Source organism: Ascaphus truei, chromosome 2 (genome assembly GCF_040206685.1).
Source record: "Ascaphus truei isolate aAscTru1 chromosome 2, aAscTru1.hap1, whole genome shotgun sequence".
Classification (NCBI taxonomy): Eukaryota; Metazoa; Chordata; class Amphibia; order Anura; family Ascaphidae; genus Ascaphus; species Ascaphus truei.
In genome coordinates, this window is record NC_134484.1 from 56,321,751 (window position 1) to 56,337,373 (window position 15,623).

Sequence of the window (15,623 nt, forward strand, 5' to 3'; positions counted from 1 at the left end):
GTGCTCCTCCCCGTCGCTCCTCCACGTCCCCACGAGGCGGGAGGTGGTAGTGGAGGTGCTCCTGTCCGTCCCTGGTGCTCCCGCTGCCCGCCGGGTGGGAGGTGGTAGCGGGGGTGTTCCGTCCCCCCCCCCCCAGTCCCCAGCGCTCCCACTGCCCGTGCAAGGTGGGGGATTAGCACGCAGGGGGGTGGGCAGTGGTGGTGCTGGTCGCGGCCTTTCCTCTCTTCCTCACCAACCCCGTGTGTGTGTGTGTGTGTGTGTGTGTGTGTGTGTGTGTGTGTGTGTGTGTGTGTGTGTGTGTGTGTGTGTGTGAGAGAGAGTGTATGAGTGTGTGTGTGTGTGTATGAGAGAGAGTGTGTGTGTATGAGAGAGAGTGTGTGTGTATGGGAGAGAGAGAGTGTGTGTATGGGAGAGTCTGTGTGTATGGGCAAAGTGAGTGTGTATGGGAGAGAGAGAGTGTGTGTGTATTGGAGAGAGTGTGTGTATGGGAAAGAGAGAGAGAGAGAGTGTGTGTGTGTGTGTGCAGGACACCAGAGGTACCCCCCAATCAGTCACCCCCCCACCTAGTCAATCAAAGTCACCCAGTCAGTCACCCCCTCCCCACCCATTCCCCCAGTCAGTCACCCCCTCCCCACCCAATCCCCCAGTCAGTCACCCCCTCCCCACCCAATCCCCGTCAGTCACCCCCTCCCCACCCAATCCCCAAGTCGGTCACCCCCTCCCCACCCAATCCCCCAGTCGGTCACACCCTCCCCACCCAATCCCCCAGTCGGTCACCCCCTCCCCACCCATTCCCCCAGTCGGTCACCCCCTCCCCACCCAATCCCCCAGTCTCTCTCCCCTCTTTCTGTCACTCTCCCCTCTCTCTGTCTCTCTCCCCTCTCTCTGTCTCTCTCCCCTCTCTCTGTCTCTCTCCCCTCTCTGTCTCTCTCCCCTCTCTCTGTCTCTGTCTCTCTCCCCTCTCTCTGTCTCTCTCCCCTCTCTCTGTCTCTCTCTCTCTCCCCTCTCTCTGTCTCTCTCTCTGTCTCTCTCTTTCCTCTTTGTCTCTCTCCTCTCTCTCCTCTCTATCCCCTCTCTCCGTCTCTCTGTTTCTCTCCGCTCTCTGTCTCTCTCCGCTCTCTCTGTCTCTCTTCCCTCTCTCTGTCTCTCCCCCCTCTCTCTCTCTCCCCTCTCTCTCTCTCCCCTCTCTCTCCCCTCCCTCTCTTTGTCTCTCTCTCTTTCCTCTCTGTCTCACTCTCTCACTCTCTCTCCTCTCTTTGTCTCTCCTCTCTCTCTCCTCTCTATGTCTCTCTCTATCCCCTCTATCTGTCTCTCTGTTTCTCTCCCCTCTCTCTGTCTCTCTCCCCTCTCTCTGTCTCTATCTCTCTCCCCTCTCTCTCCCCCTCTCTCTCTACCCTCTCTCTCTACTCTCTCTCTCTCCCATCTCCCTCCCCTCTCTCTGTCTGTCTCTCTCTCTCTCTCCTCCATGTCTGTCTCCCACACTCTGGATCTGGATATCTTATTTACCCTATATATCTTAACTGCCATATACCTACACCGAAAACACCTATACTGCTTTCTTCCAGATCTGACTCTCAAGCTTCAGACGGGAGATATCGGAATCCCCTCTAACCCAGAAGACAGGTAGGTAACACCTCCCCATCAACATATAACATTTTGCGGGAGAGAGGGTACCTGGACATTGAGGCACTGCGGATCAGGTAAGATCCCAGGCGGGATTGCTGCTTTAGATATTGTGAAGCGGGGGCATCCAGACACTGGTTAATGGGTAAGAAGATGGAAGATCGATGCCAGCGCGGCTCCTATAGATGTCAGACTCACCAGGTAGGATGGTAAAATAAATTTATTGAGCTACATAAAACAGATACTGACAAGACATGACTAGAAAACCTTCAGGTCCCATTCTATATTGAGGCCTTTAGGTATTAATGTGTGATGGGACCTGAAGGTTTTTCTGTGATCTTACACCAGGGTTATCAATGGGTTTGTTACCTCATTCCATGTTCTTGTTCCCCTTCCCCCTCTTCCCTTCCCTCTTCCCCCCCCACCCCCTCCCCCCTCCACCTCCCCCTGTTCCCCACAACCCCCCCCCTTCCCTTCCTTCCCTCTCCTCCTCTTCTTCCCCCTTTTCTAACATGATAACGTTACACAAAAATATTAATGGAATTAAATAAATATCAAATTTCTACTGTTGTATCTCTATGTGTTATCTATGTGGAATATACGTAATGTGGTATCATGTATATATATATATTAGGAAAAAGCCAAATGGAGGTATTGGGGTTATATATATATATATATATATATACATATATGCCTTGCCCTAATCAAGTGGCTTTGATTGGTTAGTATTATATATTAACCTAAGAATTAATAATGATGTTTCTACATCTATTTTACTGTGTAATTTGTTGACACTAGATATAGAATTCATACAAATGATATTATAGTCTGTATATTAAGCTATTTCATTATATCTCTATAAACATGTGACTAACGGGTTTGAGTCCAATGTGTTGAAATTTGCATAATCTTCTAATTAGGTGCAACACATTAGTCAATTAGTAGAAGGGAGGTACAAATAACACCCTCCCTTCATGCTTGTTACACTCTTTGAGAAAGGGCAAACTTGCCCGAAATGCGTGGGAGGAGGTCTCCTAGTCATGTCTTGTCAGTATCTGTTTTATGTAGCTCAATAAATTTATTTTACCATCCTACCTGGTGAGTCTGACATCTATAGGAGCCGTGCTGGCATCGATCTTCCATCTTCTTGCCTACTTCCGTATCGTGGCCGCGCAATGGAAGGATGTCATTCACCCATGGAGGGGAACATTCAGCCAGGAGAGAGGGGACGGACTATCGTGGGAACGGGACTGCACACAGCTTTAACCCCATAGCTCCATTAGGCTTTTTCCTTGCTCCACTTATCAATCATATATAGGCTATCAGCCATAAGGTGTTTATACCTGGAGTCGACAGACGGTTTTTCTTGGACTGGTTAATGGGTGCAGGAAACTAGTCACAGACACGCACGTAACAAGGGCTAATTGTAGTAAAGTATAAATGTAATACAATAAATAAACTTATGTCAAAAACTAATGTTGTTCTTACTAGGAATTTATTCCATTTTTGGCGGGGCGGGACTAGGGGCGGGGCTAGGTGGCGAGTAGATTTTTGGGTGATTTGTCAAGCACTGTATATAGAGTAGGTAAGGGAAACTCCCTAATTGGGTGCTCTATATACTTCTGGTGTTGCTGTATGTAGGCATATGGTAATCATATGAGCAGGGTTACCTCCTCTTTAAACAATGATATGTCCAACATGAAATCCCAGCCTGGAGAGAGTAATGAGGCAGACGTAATGCATAAAGTGAAGGGAGAAAGCCATCTAACCTGCTCCGGTGAGTATGTCGCTCCACCCGGCGGTCCCTCTTTGGGCGGGCTATTCAAACCTCCCATTCGGTAACAGAGTATAGGAGTAAATACTCACAGTTCCAATTCAGTCTCTTAGTCCGAGTCTCCAGCTGGGAATGAAGGGAGGATCCTGCTCCGCTGCGTACCTCAGTTCCAAAGGTAAGGTTGTAAGTAGAAAAGTAGCAGAACGAGCACTGCAATTAGAATAGGCTGAAGGCAAAGTGCTATAGAAAAAAAAAAACTTTATTACGGCATCGATAAAGTCTTCGATAAAGTCCCCCTAGGGACGAAACGCATCAGAGGATCTTCCTCATGTTTTTTTAATCTGGCTTGTATGCCGTAATAAAGTTTTTCCTCATGTTTTCTTAATCTGGCTTGTACTGTATGCCGCAATAAAGTTTTTTTTTCTATAGCACTTTGCCTTCAGCCTATTCTAATTGCAGTGCTCGTTCTGCTACTTTTCTAAGCACTGTATATATATATATATATATATATATATATATATATATATATATATACATATAGACACACAGATATATATATATATATATATACATATAGACACACAGATATATATATATATATATATATATATATATATATATATATATATATATATATATATATATATATATAGTCAGGTATGGAGATTTGCACTCACGTTTTTGATGTAAGAGGCAGATGCTTGTCCTATAGGTAGTATGTAGACATATGGTGACCAGGGGATCCTGATAGCCAAAAGAAGACAGCACACTGCAATGTTGGTGTCAAAAAAAGTGTATTAAGTGACACAGGGCCGCCAACGTTTCGGTCCTCCCAACGGGACCTTCCTCAGGGCACTGCCCTGAGGAAGGTCCCGTTGGGAGGACCGAAACGTTGGCGGCCCTGTGTCACTTAATACACTTTTTTTGACACCAACATTGCAGTGTGCTGTCTTCTTTTGGCTATCAGGATCCCCTGGTCACCATATGTCTATATATATATATACATATAGACACACACAGATATATATATATATATATATATACACACACACACACACACAGATATAGATATAGATATATATATATATATATATATATATATACTACTTAAAATCTGCGGCAGTCTAGGCTCCAGTCCAGACTGCTAACTTTCTCCAGTGAATCAAGGACATAGTTTCACAGAAGAGGCTTTTCATCTGAAGATTTAGAGGTGTAGATATTATCAGAAGGGGTGCGTTCTGCCTCCTCTCTCATCAGAAAGATTTTCAGGAGGAAGATTCATTATTTGAGACAGTTAATAGCATCATTAATAAAAGCAGTACGGAAGGCTTTAGAAATGGAGGATCTGGGAGAAGAATCCCAAAGGAGTAGACTCTTTAGGAGGCGCAAAAGAAAATAAGAATGTGTCCTCTCCATAAAATAATAAAGGATATAGTAAAATCAGAGTGGATCCAGCCAGACCAAAAACCTTTTTTCAAGTAAATTCCATAAAATGTACCTTTTTCAGATGAAGAAGCGCAGACGTGGGAGACACTGCCAAAAGTTATTGCGGCAATTACCAGGATAGCGAAGAGAACGACACTCCTGGTGAATGGCACCATCTTGTTTAAAGATACAATAGAGAGAAGACTTGAAAATGTCTTGAGGAAGTCATTTGTAAAAGTGGGAGCAGCATGTAAACCTACAGTAACCATGGCCTTCGTATCAAGAGCAATGTGAGTCTGGGGGTTGCGCTCGAGAAACGGGTCAAGAGAACTGCAATCTTGAAGGCATTGGCTGAGGCATCTTCCACCGCAGTTCGACTGACATCTAGATGCATGGCTTTATCAGTAGCTGCTAGGAGATTTCTGTTTGGTAAGAAATTAGACAATATAATCTCAAAAGTGGCAACTGGAAAGAATTTCTTTCTTACATTGGAGAGGAGATTCAGATGCCCCTATTACTCAGGGTATCAGCCTGAAAGGATGAATTACAAATAAACCAGATTTTATCGGCCGAGAAAACTTTTCTCAAGGCAGAATGCTTTGAAAAGAGCTCAGAATAGTCTTTTTCGAGGCTCCAGAAGTAGAGGAGCATCGTTTAGAAGAAGACCCTTCTGAATGGAGGGGAGTCTAACATTCCCCAGAAGGAGGAAGACTGGTTTCATTTAGGACTGTTTGGGCTCAGGGTAAGAGAGTTTAGAAAAGCAGATGAGTAATGGCAAAGGATTGTATGGTCCTATTGGGAAAAAGGACTGCTATCCCCAAGGTACAGTAGTAAGATGGTCAAGGTTTCATATGAGACCATTGCAACAACATTTCCTGTCCTTGGAATGGAGATTCAAAAGTCTTGGGGCAAGAGATTTCGTTGCATAAAGACACCAGAGAAGAATTACCATGGTGGGAACATTGGAAAAATCTGCAAAGAGGAATTTCACTATCATTCACCAGTCAGACGATTAATATGACAGACGCAAGCATGACAGGGATGGGAGCTCACCTAGGCGAAAGAAAAGTGCAAGGGAACTGGCCAGCCAATACAAAACATGTCATGCCAATTATCTGGAGCTGAAAGCAATCGAGGAGACCTTGCAGGATTTAAAAAAATATATACAAGATCAATTAGAGTCAGATATATACAGTACAGGGACAGAGCGGAACGAAAAGCAAAGCAGTGATGAAGATAACAGCAGTCATCATAAATTGGGTCCAGATTTACATTTGATGCTGTTTTGCTGGTGCAGTTTTTTAGTTGGGAATCTTTGTAAATAAGTACCCCGGCGTGTCACTATTAGTTTATTATCCATGCACAGCTGTTGCTTCTAATTATTATTCTGCGGCGGAATCAGTCTGTACAGTTGGAATTAGGAGAAGCAAGTACTAAACTGAATGGATTCGTAGGGATACTTCATTTATGACCAATGAATCTTGTTTAGATAAACAAACTAAACATTATTAAGTTTCGTTTTTATAGTTGAACAATGTCTTTTGACATTCTGATACTTGTTAGCTTTATTTTTATTTATTTATTTACTGGAATTTCAATATACGTGCATTTTATTTTTGTTTCCTTAAATATTTGGTACCAGCAGCAAACAGCAAATGGCGCACAGCCAGGGAGCCAGGTGGAATTAAAAGTTCAAAGTCCTTTATTTCAGTACATGACTGATATCAGAACCCCCATGGGGACAAAAACGCACCTCCTACGCGTTTCGGACCAGTAGGTCTTTTATCAAGGAGTCTAGCATATGGAGCAAATCTGTGTCTTATATACCCCCTAATCTAATAATAAAAATCTGACAAACCGGTGAAAATCGGGTCCGTCCCCACTGCGCATGCGCGCGACGTCACGCAAGGCGCCACCACTCCAGGCGCTAAGGCCTGTGGGTAAAAAGCGCCTCCCCCGTGTTGTAGCGCGCCCGTCAGCACAGGGACAGATCGCCGACGTCAGGCATGTCAACAAACAAATAGTCCCGCCCCCGTGACATCACACAGAGCCCCGATTGGCCAATGCGCGCCGCCGGTCAACCAATAGAATTACAGGCTGAACGAAAGGCACGCCCACCCCATGGGACTCCACGCAGTGTCCGAGTCTGGCGTGAATATAGAATAGCATATAGTTAAACTGCGCAAACTAACCGCAACCTTATATAACAATGAATGACTTATATAATCTAGACCAAAGGCTGCTGAATAGTAAATAAAATGACAAAACCTGGTAACCTATGTTTATTAGACTCACATGGCTCCATATACCATACAAAACAGTACATAGTATAAAAAGAGTGTCTCTGAAAACACACCAAGATAACAAAACAGTTAAAATAAACTCACCACTAGGTAAGCTATCCACAATTATTTAACTAAATGTCCCTACATAACGATAATCAATAAAATAACATTCATATAGTTCAATCTCCATGGGGAAATAAAAACATAGAAGGATGAATCAACAGTATTACTAACTCATTAAATCACTATTGAATAAACAATATTAAGCACTATGATCATAAGACATTCTATTCGTGTGGACGATCTACATACTTGATATCAACAGTACATGAGGTAAAGAGATAGCGGGACTACTGCAGAACATACATTGGTCCCCAATGATTTAATGTTTGAGGAAATGGCTAAGATTCCACTCAATGTTCAGGCCGCAGGAGTTCTTGTTTGTAGCATAAAGATCCAATATGCCTCCCTGCGGTCCAAAACATTGAGCAAATCACCTCCTCTCTCACTAGCAAACACTTTTTCGATGCCTTTCACAGTCAATCCTTTAATGCCACCTTTTTTACATTGAGAAAAATGCTTTGAGACTGGAGGCGACCAGTCCCGTTTTTTAATCAATCTGACAGTTCCAATATTCTGCATTTCAGTGACCTCGTAGTCCTCCCTACGTAGTTAATTCCACACCCACAGGTCAACAAATAGATAACATACTGAGTGTCACAATTTATGAATGATTTGATAGGGAATTCTTTGCTATAGGAAGAGCCTTTCTGGCAGGTAGCATGAATTGGCCCATTTTGCAGCCTCCACACCTGAATGATCCTTTACAGAGGCCACTTCCTGAAGGGCCCTAGTTACATTATTAGTATTGTACCCCCTCTTTTGGAATCACAGGCACAACTCCTCAGACTCCTTGCCTAGTGCCCTTCAGGAAGTGGCCTGTGTAAAGAGGGAGGATTTACTTTACCCCCTGCAGACGGACCCTAGAACAGATGGAACCGATGATGATAAAGAATTCCACCCATCAAATAAAATGTATGCTTAACGGAATAAATATCATACCACGGAGGATGTGCCCCTCATAATTACGCAGTATAATAAGTGCAGTCATCAAGTCCAAAAAATCATTAGGAAATATTGGAATATTTTGCTGTTGGATGGGAGCCTCAAAGATTGTGTTAAAAAAGGCCCCCGGTTTGTATACCGGAGGGCAAAAACTATAGCTGCATATGTATCCCCAAGCTATGTAGCGTCATCTTTGTCTGGCAGAAAATTTATTACCAAAGGATCATTCAGGTGTGGAGGCTGCAAAATGTGTCAATTCATGCTACCTTCCAGAAATGTTTCAGGCTCTTCCAATAGCAAAGAATTCCCTATCAAATCATTCATAAATTGTGACACTCAGTATGTCATCTATTTGTTGACCTGTGGGTGTGGAATTAACTACGCAGGGAGGACTACGAGGTCACTGAAATGCAGAATATTGGAACATGTCAGATTGATTAAAAAACGGGACTGTTCGCATCCAGTCTCGAAGCATTTTTCTCAATGTAAAAAAGGTGGCATTAAAGGATTGACTGTGAAAGGCATCGAAAAAGTGTTTGCTAGTGAGAGAGGAGGTGATTTGCTCAATGTTTTGGACCGCAGGGAGGCATATTGGATCTTTATGCTACAAACAAGAACTCCCTGCGGCCTGAACATTGAGTGGAATCTTAGCCATTTCCTCAAACATTAAATCATTGGGGACCAATGTATGTTCTGCAATAGTCCCGCTATCTCTTTACCTCATGTACTGTTGATATCAATGAATACAAAAAGGATGGGGGAGCACAATAGTTGGAAACAGGCAGTGTTGTAGAACTAGCAATTGCTTTTAAAATGAAGTAGTTATATCCTGAGCGAGTGTGGTAGCTCAGGTGTCTAATGTCTAATTTGAAGGATAGACACACATGGGTTCGTATGTATTGGTGAAAGGGTAGAATAAAAATATATATAACTTACACGGCCTTGTGTAAGCCCAATCGCATCAAGGTTTCTTTTGGAATCCCGTGTGCTTCTGGTGAGGCTTTTCTTCTTGCGGTGTGGGTTCTTCTTCTTGATGTATAGGTTGCTTGCTTCGTTGGTTCAGAGTGCCGCTCCAGGAGGATTTCCTCTCGTATAAACAGAAAGGAGGATAGGGTTAACACATATACATGATGAAGAGACCCATGTGGTCTCGAAACGCGTTGGACTAAAGAACTGTAAGACCTTTTGCGAGCCACCCACAAGACAGCACTCCCAGAGAACCGGTCTGGTGATTTGCAGACTCGCGGCGAACTCTCGCGATCGCATGACGTCATAGACCAGGAAGTGTTTGAGCAGGACGCCAAACAGCGTGCGCTCTGCTGCTCGATTGCCAGCTGGATCTGTGCAGTAGCGGGCATTGCGCACAATAATCGGGACTGCTGCTTACTGAAAGACTTGAGACTGCTTAAGACCTACCCTGAGGCATGGGGCTGGCACACCAGGCTGTTTTGGAGTGAGAAGGAGAGAGCCACGAGACCATCACGAGTGTCCGTTGGTGTTTGGGTAACAATAACCCTGAAATGCTTGTTTAATTTTGTTTAAATGTACGCACATTACTTACCTTCTTACTTGGTTACTAAAATTATCATTTAATGCACTATGAGCGTCGTGCGCTGTGTTTTTTGTATTTTTGTGTGCTTATAGGGGGGACCAGAGCCATCCCTGGTGTCACAGCTGCAGACGCTCCCTACATTTCAATTTATAATTAAGGTCACCCATTTATTATACATCACACCTATCACGTCACTTATAGTATTGTAGTTGCGCACTTATACTTTGTTCACCTTTTTCACTATCTTGGGGGATATGTATGAAACATTTAGCAATTTACTCTAAATATGGAGCAAATATTTGCATTTGTGTCAATTTCGGCAACAATGTATATTTCAATCTTTCAAAAGTTTGCTTCCTACACTTTTGCCACAGATCTCGTTGGAGCAGAGGTTAATGCCCCTGGCAGATGTATTTGTGCAAAGAGAGATGAAAACTGCACTAGTTATAGGCGCAATGTTGTATACATCTCACAATAACATTGCATTGACTCTCTCCTCCACAAACTCATCCTATATTCAATCCTCAAAACACTCATGGGGGCAACTGGAGTAAAGTGATACAAAAGTGCAGCAAAGCACCTTGATAAAATATCAGTCACGTGGAATAAAAAATTATTACATTTTCTCCAGTTTGTAACACTCTATACATACCCCTTTCCCCCTGGTTTACTTAGAAATATATTTAAATAATTGTTCTCAATCTTATTATCAATATTTTTTTAAGTGGCAGGTATTTCCATGTTCCTGTGCAGGACAGGTCTATTAAGACCTTTCTCCCTCCACTGCAGATGTAAATGACACAGGTAGTGTTAGGACCTGCATAGCAGTCATGCCATGAAGTGGCTGCAGGCTTATAACGCTTTGGCCAAAGGAATTAACTAAATGACCCTTTTTCATGAGAATACTAACATTGAAGTAGTTAACTATGTATTTTGTCACATTGGATGTAGCATTGGGTATCTTTGTCTTTTTGTATAGATTTGGCCACACTCAGTAGCATTCTTTTTGACACACGCACACACACACATATATACACACACATATATATATATATATATATATATATATATATATATATATATATATATATATATATATATATATATATATATATATATATATATATATATATATATATATATATATAATGTGGTGGGTTCTGGTGTTAAAACTTGCTGGAACTGTGCATTTATTAATTTTCAACTGGTATCAGTTGGTTGGAGATTGGTGGTCCCTCCTCCCAGGGTTTAAGCTCACCCCAGCCCACTTTTTAAGTAGCAGGTTTTTCCGTGAATTGGCTGCAGGCTTATACAGGCATACCCCGGTTTAAGGACACTCACTTTAAGTACACTCGCGAGTAAGGACATGTCGCCCAATAGGCAAACGGCAGCTCACGCATGCGCCTGTCAGCACGTCCTGAACAGCAATACCGGCTCCCTACCTGTACCGAAGCTGTGCGCAAGCAGGGAGACTATAGAGCCTGCTACACATGTGTTATTTACATCAGTTATGCACGTATATGACGATTGCAGTACAGTACATGCATCGATAAGTGGGGAAAAGTAGTGCTTCACTTTAAGTACATTTTCGCTTTACATGCATGCTCCGGTCCCACTGCGTATGTTAATGCGGGGTATGCCTGTGTTACATACATGCTCCGGTCCCATTGCGTACGTTAATGCGGGGTATGCCTGTATTACATACATGCTCCGGTCCCATTGCGTACGTTAATGCGGGGTATGCCTGTGTTACATGCATGCTCCGGTCCCATTGCGTACGTTAACGCGAGGTATGCCTGTAATGCTTTGGCCAAAGGGTTTAACTAAATGACCCTTAATAATGAGAGTACTTACATTGAAGTATTTAGCTATGTATTTTGTCCCACTGGATTTAGCATTTGGTATGTCTGTCGTTTGTTCAATGATTTAACTAACTAATTATCCTGCTTTTTCAATAAAATACAAGATCTAGTTAAATGTTAAGATATTAACAAGTACAATATGAGGGCTTCATGGAGCTGTGCCATTCAGGCATGAATGAAAGTAGTTACATGCATTAAAAATGTTTACTCTCTACAATTACATCGACATTAACGTTTAATTGAAGAACATTTATAAAATCTACATGGTTCCACAATATATTTTTATTTCTCTTTTACATCCGAAACATTGTATTCATCGGAATATTTTTGGAACATTTATTTTTCAATAGTGAAATTACATTGCTTTTTGCAACAAAAAACATGATGTACTTTATTCCTTAAAGTATGTGCACAGTGTGAACTGTTCTAATCCCAGATAAAAGGCAGGGCAATTATCAACATTTTTGTATTTATTGCAAAAGATAATAATGAGCACTTTGGATTTAGTGGCAAGCTAGTCAATGAAAATACCAAGTTACATACTGTTACAGCTAAAGTATATAAGTATACAAAAGAATCAAGATGCATGAGAGAGAGAGAGAGAGAGAGAGAGAGAGAGAGAGAGAGAGAGAGAGAGAGAGAGAGAGAGAGAGAGAGAGAGAGAGAACGAGAGAGAGAACGAACAGCAGGCACTTCAGGCGCTTCAGTAAGGACTCGTTCAGGGTGCAGGCTTCGGAGGGAGGGAGGGCTGCCGTGCGAGCTGCCGTGGGACACAAAGTATTCAAATTGAATACTGGTTGTCAGGGTAGCAGCTGCCCTGTCTCCGATGCCAGGAGTTGACGCTGGCTACAGTTTCATTAAAAAAAAATCATTTTTTGAAGCTGCAGCAGCGTCACTGGGACCTAGGCAGCCAATGAAATCATTCTTGAGAATGATTTCATGACTGCAGCCTCGATCCCTAAGCTGCCGTGTGTAGCCCCGCCCCCTCCTCAACTCCTGAAACAGTCTGCTGGGGATGAACACACATCGCCCAGCAAACTGCCGCCCTCCCTCCTGAACGCCCTCCCTCCAACTCCTGTCTCTGGCACCCTGAACGAGGCCTAAGGCAGGTGCAAGCTCTATAGGAATCAATAGCAAAACAAGTGTTCCACTAGGAGACAAGAACAACACTCAAGTTATGATGCAAAAAAATTGTATTGAAAAAACAACAGGCACAAACAAATCCAACGTTTCGGTCCTGTATAGGACCTACCTCACGCCCCTGTTTGAATGGGACTCAGTCCCTCAGTTTGAATGGGACTGCCAGGGACCCCCGCTGTTAATCCGATGGACCATTAGTCTGTCTGCAGAAATGTCACTGAAATGTTGCAACATGTAACCAGCATGTACCTGGGTCTTGTTGTTGATTGCCCTAGACTTGTTTTAGAATACTCGTCGGCACTACAGTAGCATAGCCTACGGCTGCTATTACCTCTTTTGCGCCCTAACAGTATAAGTCCTGCTAGAGACAGACACTGGAAGGGTTAATTCCTCATGAAGGCCTAGTGTGCTATTGCAGCCTTGGATACAGTAAGTGTATCCAGTGGCGGGCCTAGCAACAACTAGAGAGTGTAATCCTAGGGAGGATACTGGTTGGGCCACATGCAGTTAATGTGATGCCAATCAGTATCAGACCTGCCCTGTTATGGGGCAGGGTTACAAGCCCATCCCATGGGTTTATACTGACACTCTCCCAGAAGTCATAGTCAGTCTGTCTCCCCTCCCCCTGAGGATTGGGAGTGTGTGTGATATCCTGAGCACCATCAAGGATAAAAAGCTAGATGGGGCCTGCAAGGCCTTATCCCTAAAGGAGGGCTGTACAGTATGTCTGATTTCTGCTGTGTACAAATAAAGAGCAGTTGTACCATCTCCCTGTGTGTCTAACTGTCTGGACAATAAGAAGATGCCAGCATGGATCATCCTGGGACCCCAGGATCCTTGTTGGCTGGAGGCGCTGCCATATAAGAAGGAAGCACCATGAAAGTCTGTCCTGATTGTCCCCACACCATCGCAGAGCAACTCAGAGACTCCTGGATTACTAACAGGTATGTACAGCAACATGGAACATGCAGGTAGCGATCTAATCTCACATAGGGTGGGGGTAAAGGTGCTACATTATTGTAAGCGCATTTGTATCTAGTTAAAGCATTATACAAGGGGTTGTGCACTCTTCTTCTCTTCTTTTTGTCTGTCTTGTGATGAAGAAAAAAAGCGTTCAGCAAGAAGAGCTGCAGACTCGATTACTGTGTTTTAGTTATAGGTTGATATTGTTGTAGTTAGATTAGACACAGAAAACTTTTTTTTCTTAGAGAACTCTTCTTTTAGTACAGATAATCTTTGTGTTTTTCATATTTATCATTATTAATATTTACTGTTACAGGTATTTCAGCAAAATATTTTTTCCCCTCAAACACTTCTCACTATCACAATATATCCCTATATATTGAGTATTAGTTCACCTGTGGCACTTTTGAGGGTACATTCAAGTAATAATATACCATCTTTTTCTTCTGTTCACATGGATTTACATTTTATTTTTGTTACACTTTTGAGCGCTATACATTTCTCTTATGTAGACATGCCTGGTTTTGGCTACCAGCCTGTCCTTCTTGTCATGCAAGCCCTGGTAACAGCGCAGTCATGGGTTTTCCCCAGAGAAGCAGCTCCCTTGAGTGACAGGGGAAGAAGTGGGACAAGGCCTGTGTTCTGCCCAATCCTGGGTTCAGACCTTGTACCTTCCTCCAACAATACTTAAGTGGCTGCACCACTAAATTTAGGCAGTTGTCTCTACCCTTGAGAGAGACAGGTAACACACAGGATTGCCTGTGCATTGGCATCCCCTGTTCCTCTTCCCCTTGGGGGAGAGTGAGTAATTACCATTCCCCTGGCCCTGCAAGGGGGTCAGGGAGGAGTAAGGACTGGCTCTGGAGGACTCAAGCCCCAGAGTTGGATGTCCAGGGACCATCCGGAGGTTGGAGGCCTGTATGTATTGAGCTGTATTGGGCAGAGGTGAAACTGTGTAAGCAGAGGAATAAACCAGTTCCAGTTAACTATAACTCCTGCCTGGTGTGTAATCTTTCTGGGGAGAGTCGAGTATGTTTCTTCTGTAGGAGATTGCCTCCACACATCTGGAGGCGCTGTGTCACCAGAGATAAGTGTTGGGTATGTAACTCAGAAGCCTGTCCAGACGTCCCCAACACCACCGGCGGACCACTCAGCATTCTGTGAGCCAACATGTAGCATGCACCATACACCTGGTAATAGGGTAATCTCCCATAGGAGATATATATCAATAGACTCTCTCACGCTCTCTCTGTCTCTTTTTTTTTCTCTCCTCCAAAAACCATTTTTCAGGGTAGATTATTTTTCTGGGGCAATTTTAACATTTCATGCAAAGTTTTTGGCTAGAAAGTTTAAATGCTCAAGCAAAACATTGACAAACTTAATTTGGGCAAGTTTGAACATTTCCAATAGCAACATTAAATACGAAACCAAGCTTATTGGTTATCAACCAGTCATGATCCCCATCGTACTTTATGTAGCCAAACCGTGGACAATGTTACAATGCTGCCTGGGGAAGATCCTTTGAATAAAGTCAGAAGAAAGACACACTTACACTAGCATTCTTTTGGAAGCTAACCAAATGAACATTGAAGTTATGATCATCCAACATCAACTTTGCTAGGTGAACCACGCCGTCCAGATGCCCAACTCCAGACTGCAGAAGCAGCATTTATATTCCACTCTGTTATAGTAAACGCTGAAGAGGAGTGCAGAGAAAGCGATTCAAGGATTTCCTCAAAGCCAACATGAGTGCTTCAATCAGCATCATTTTGTGGGAGGCTCATGACCACCTCAGGGATGGACAAAAAGTCTACAGCAAGGATCTTGGCAATTTGAAGCTCTACGACAGCAACAGTAGGGGGGAAAGCAGAAACAACACATTGCTGACAAAACCAATAACCCAGGGTCGCCTGTTCTGCTCAGAAATGTTCTCT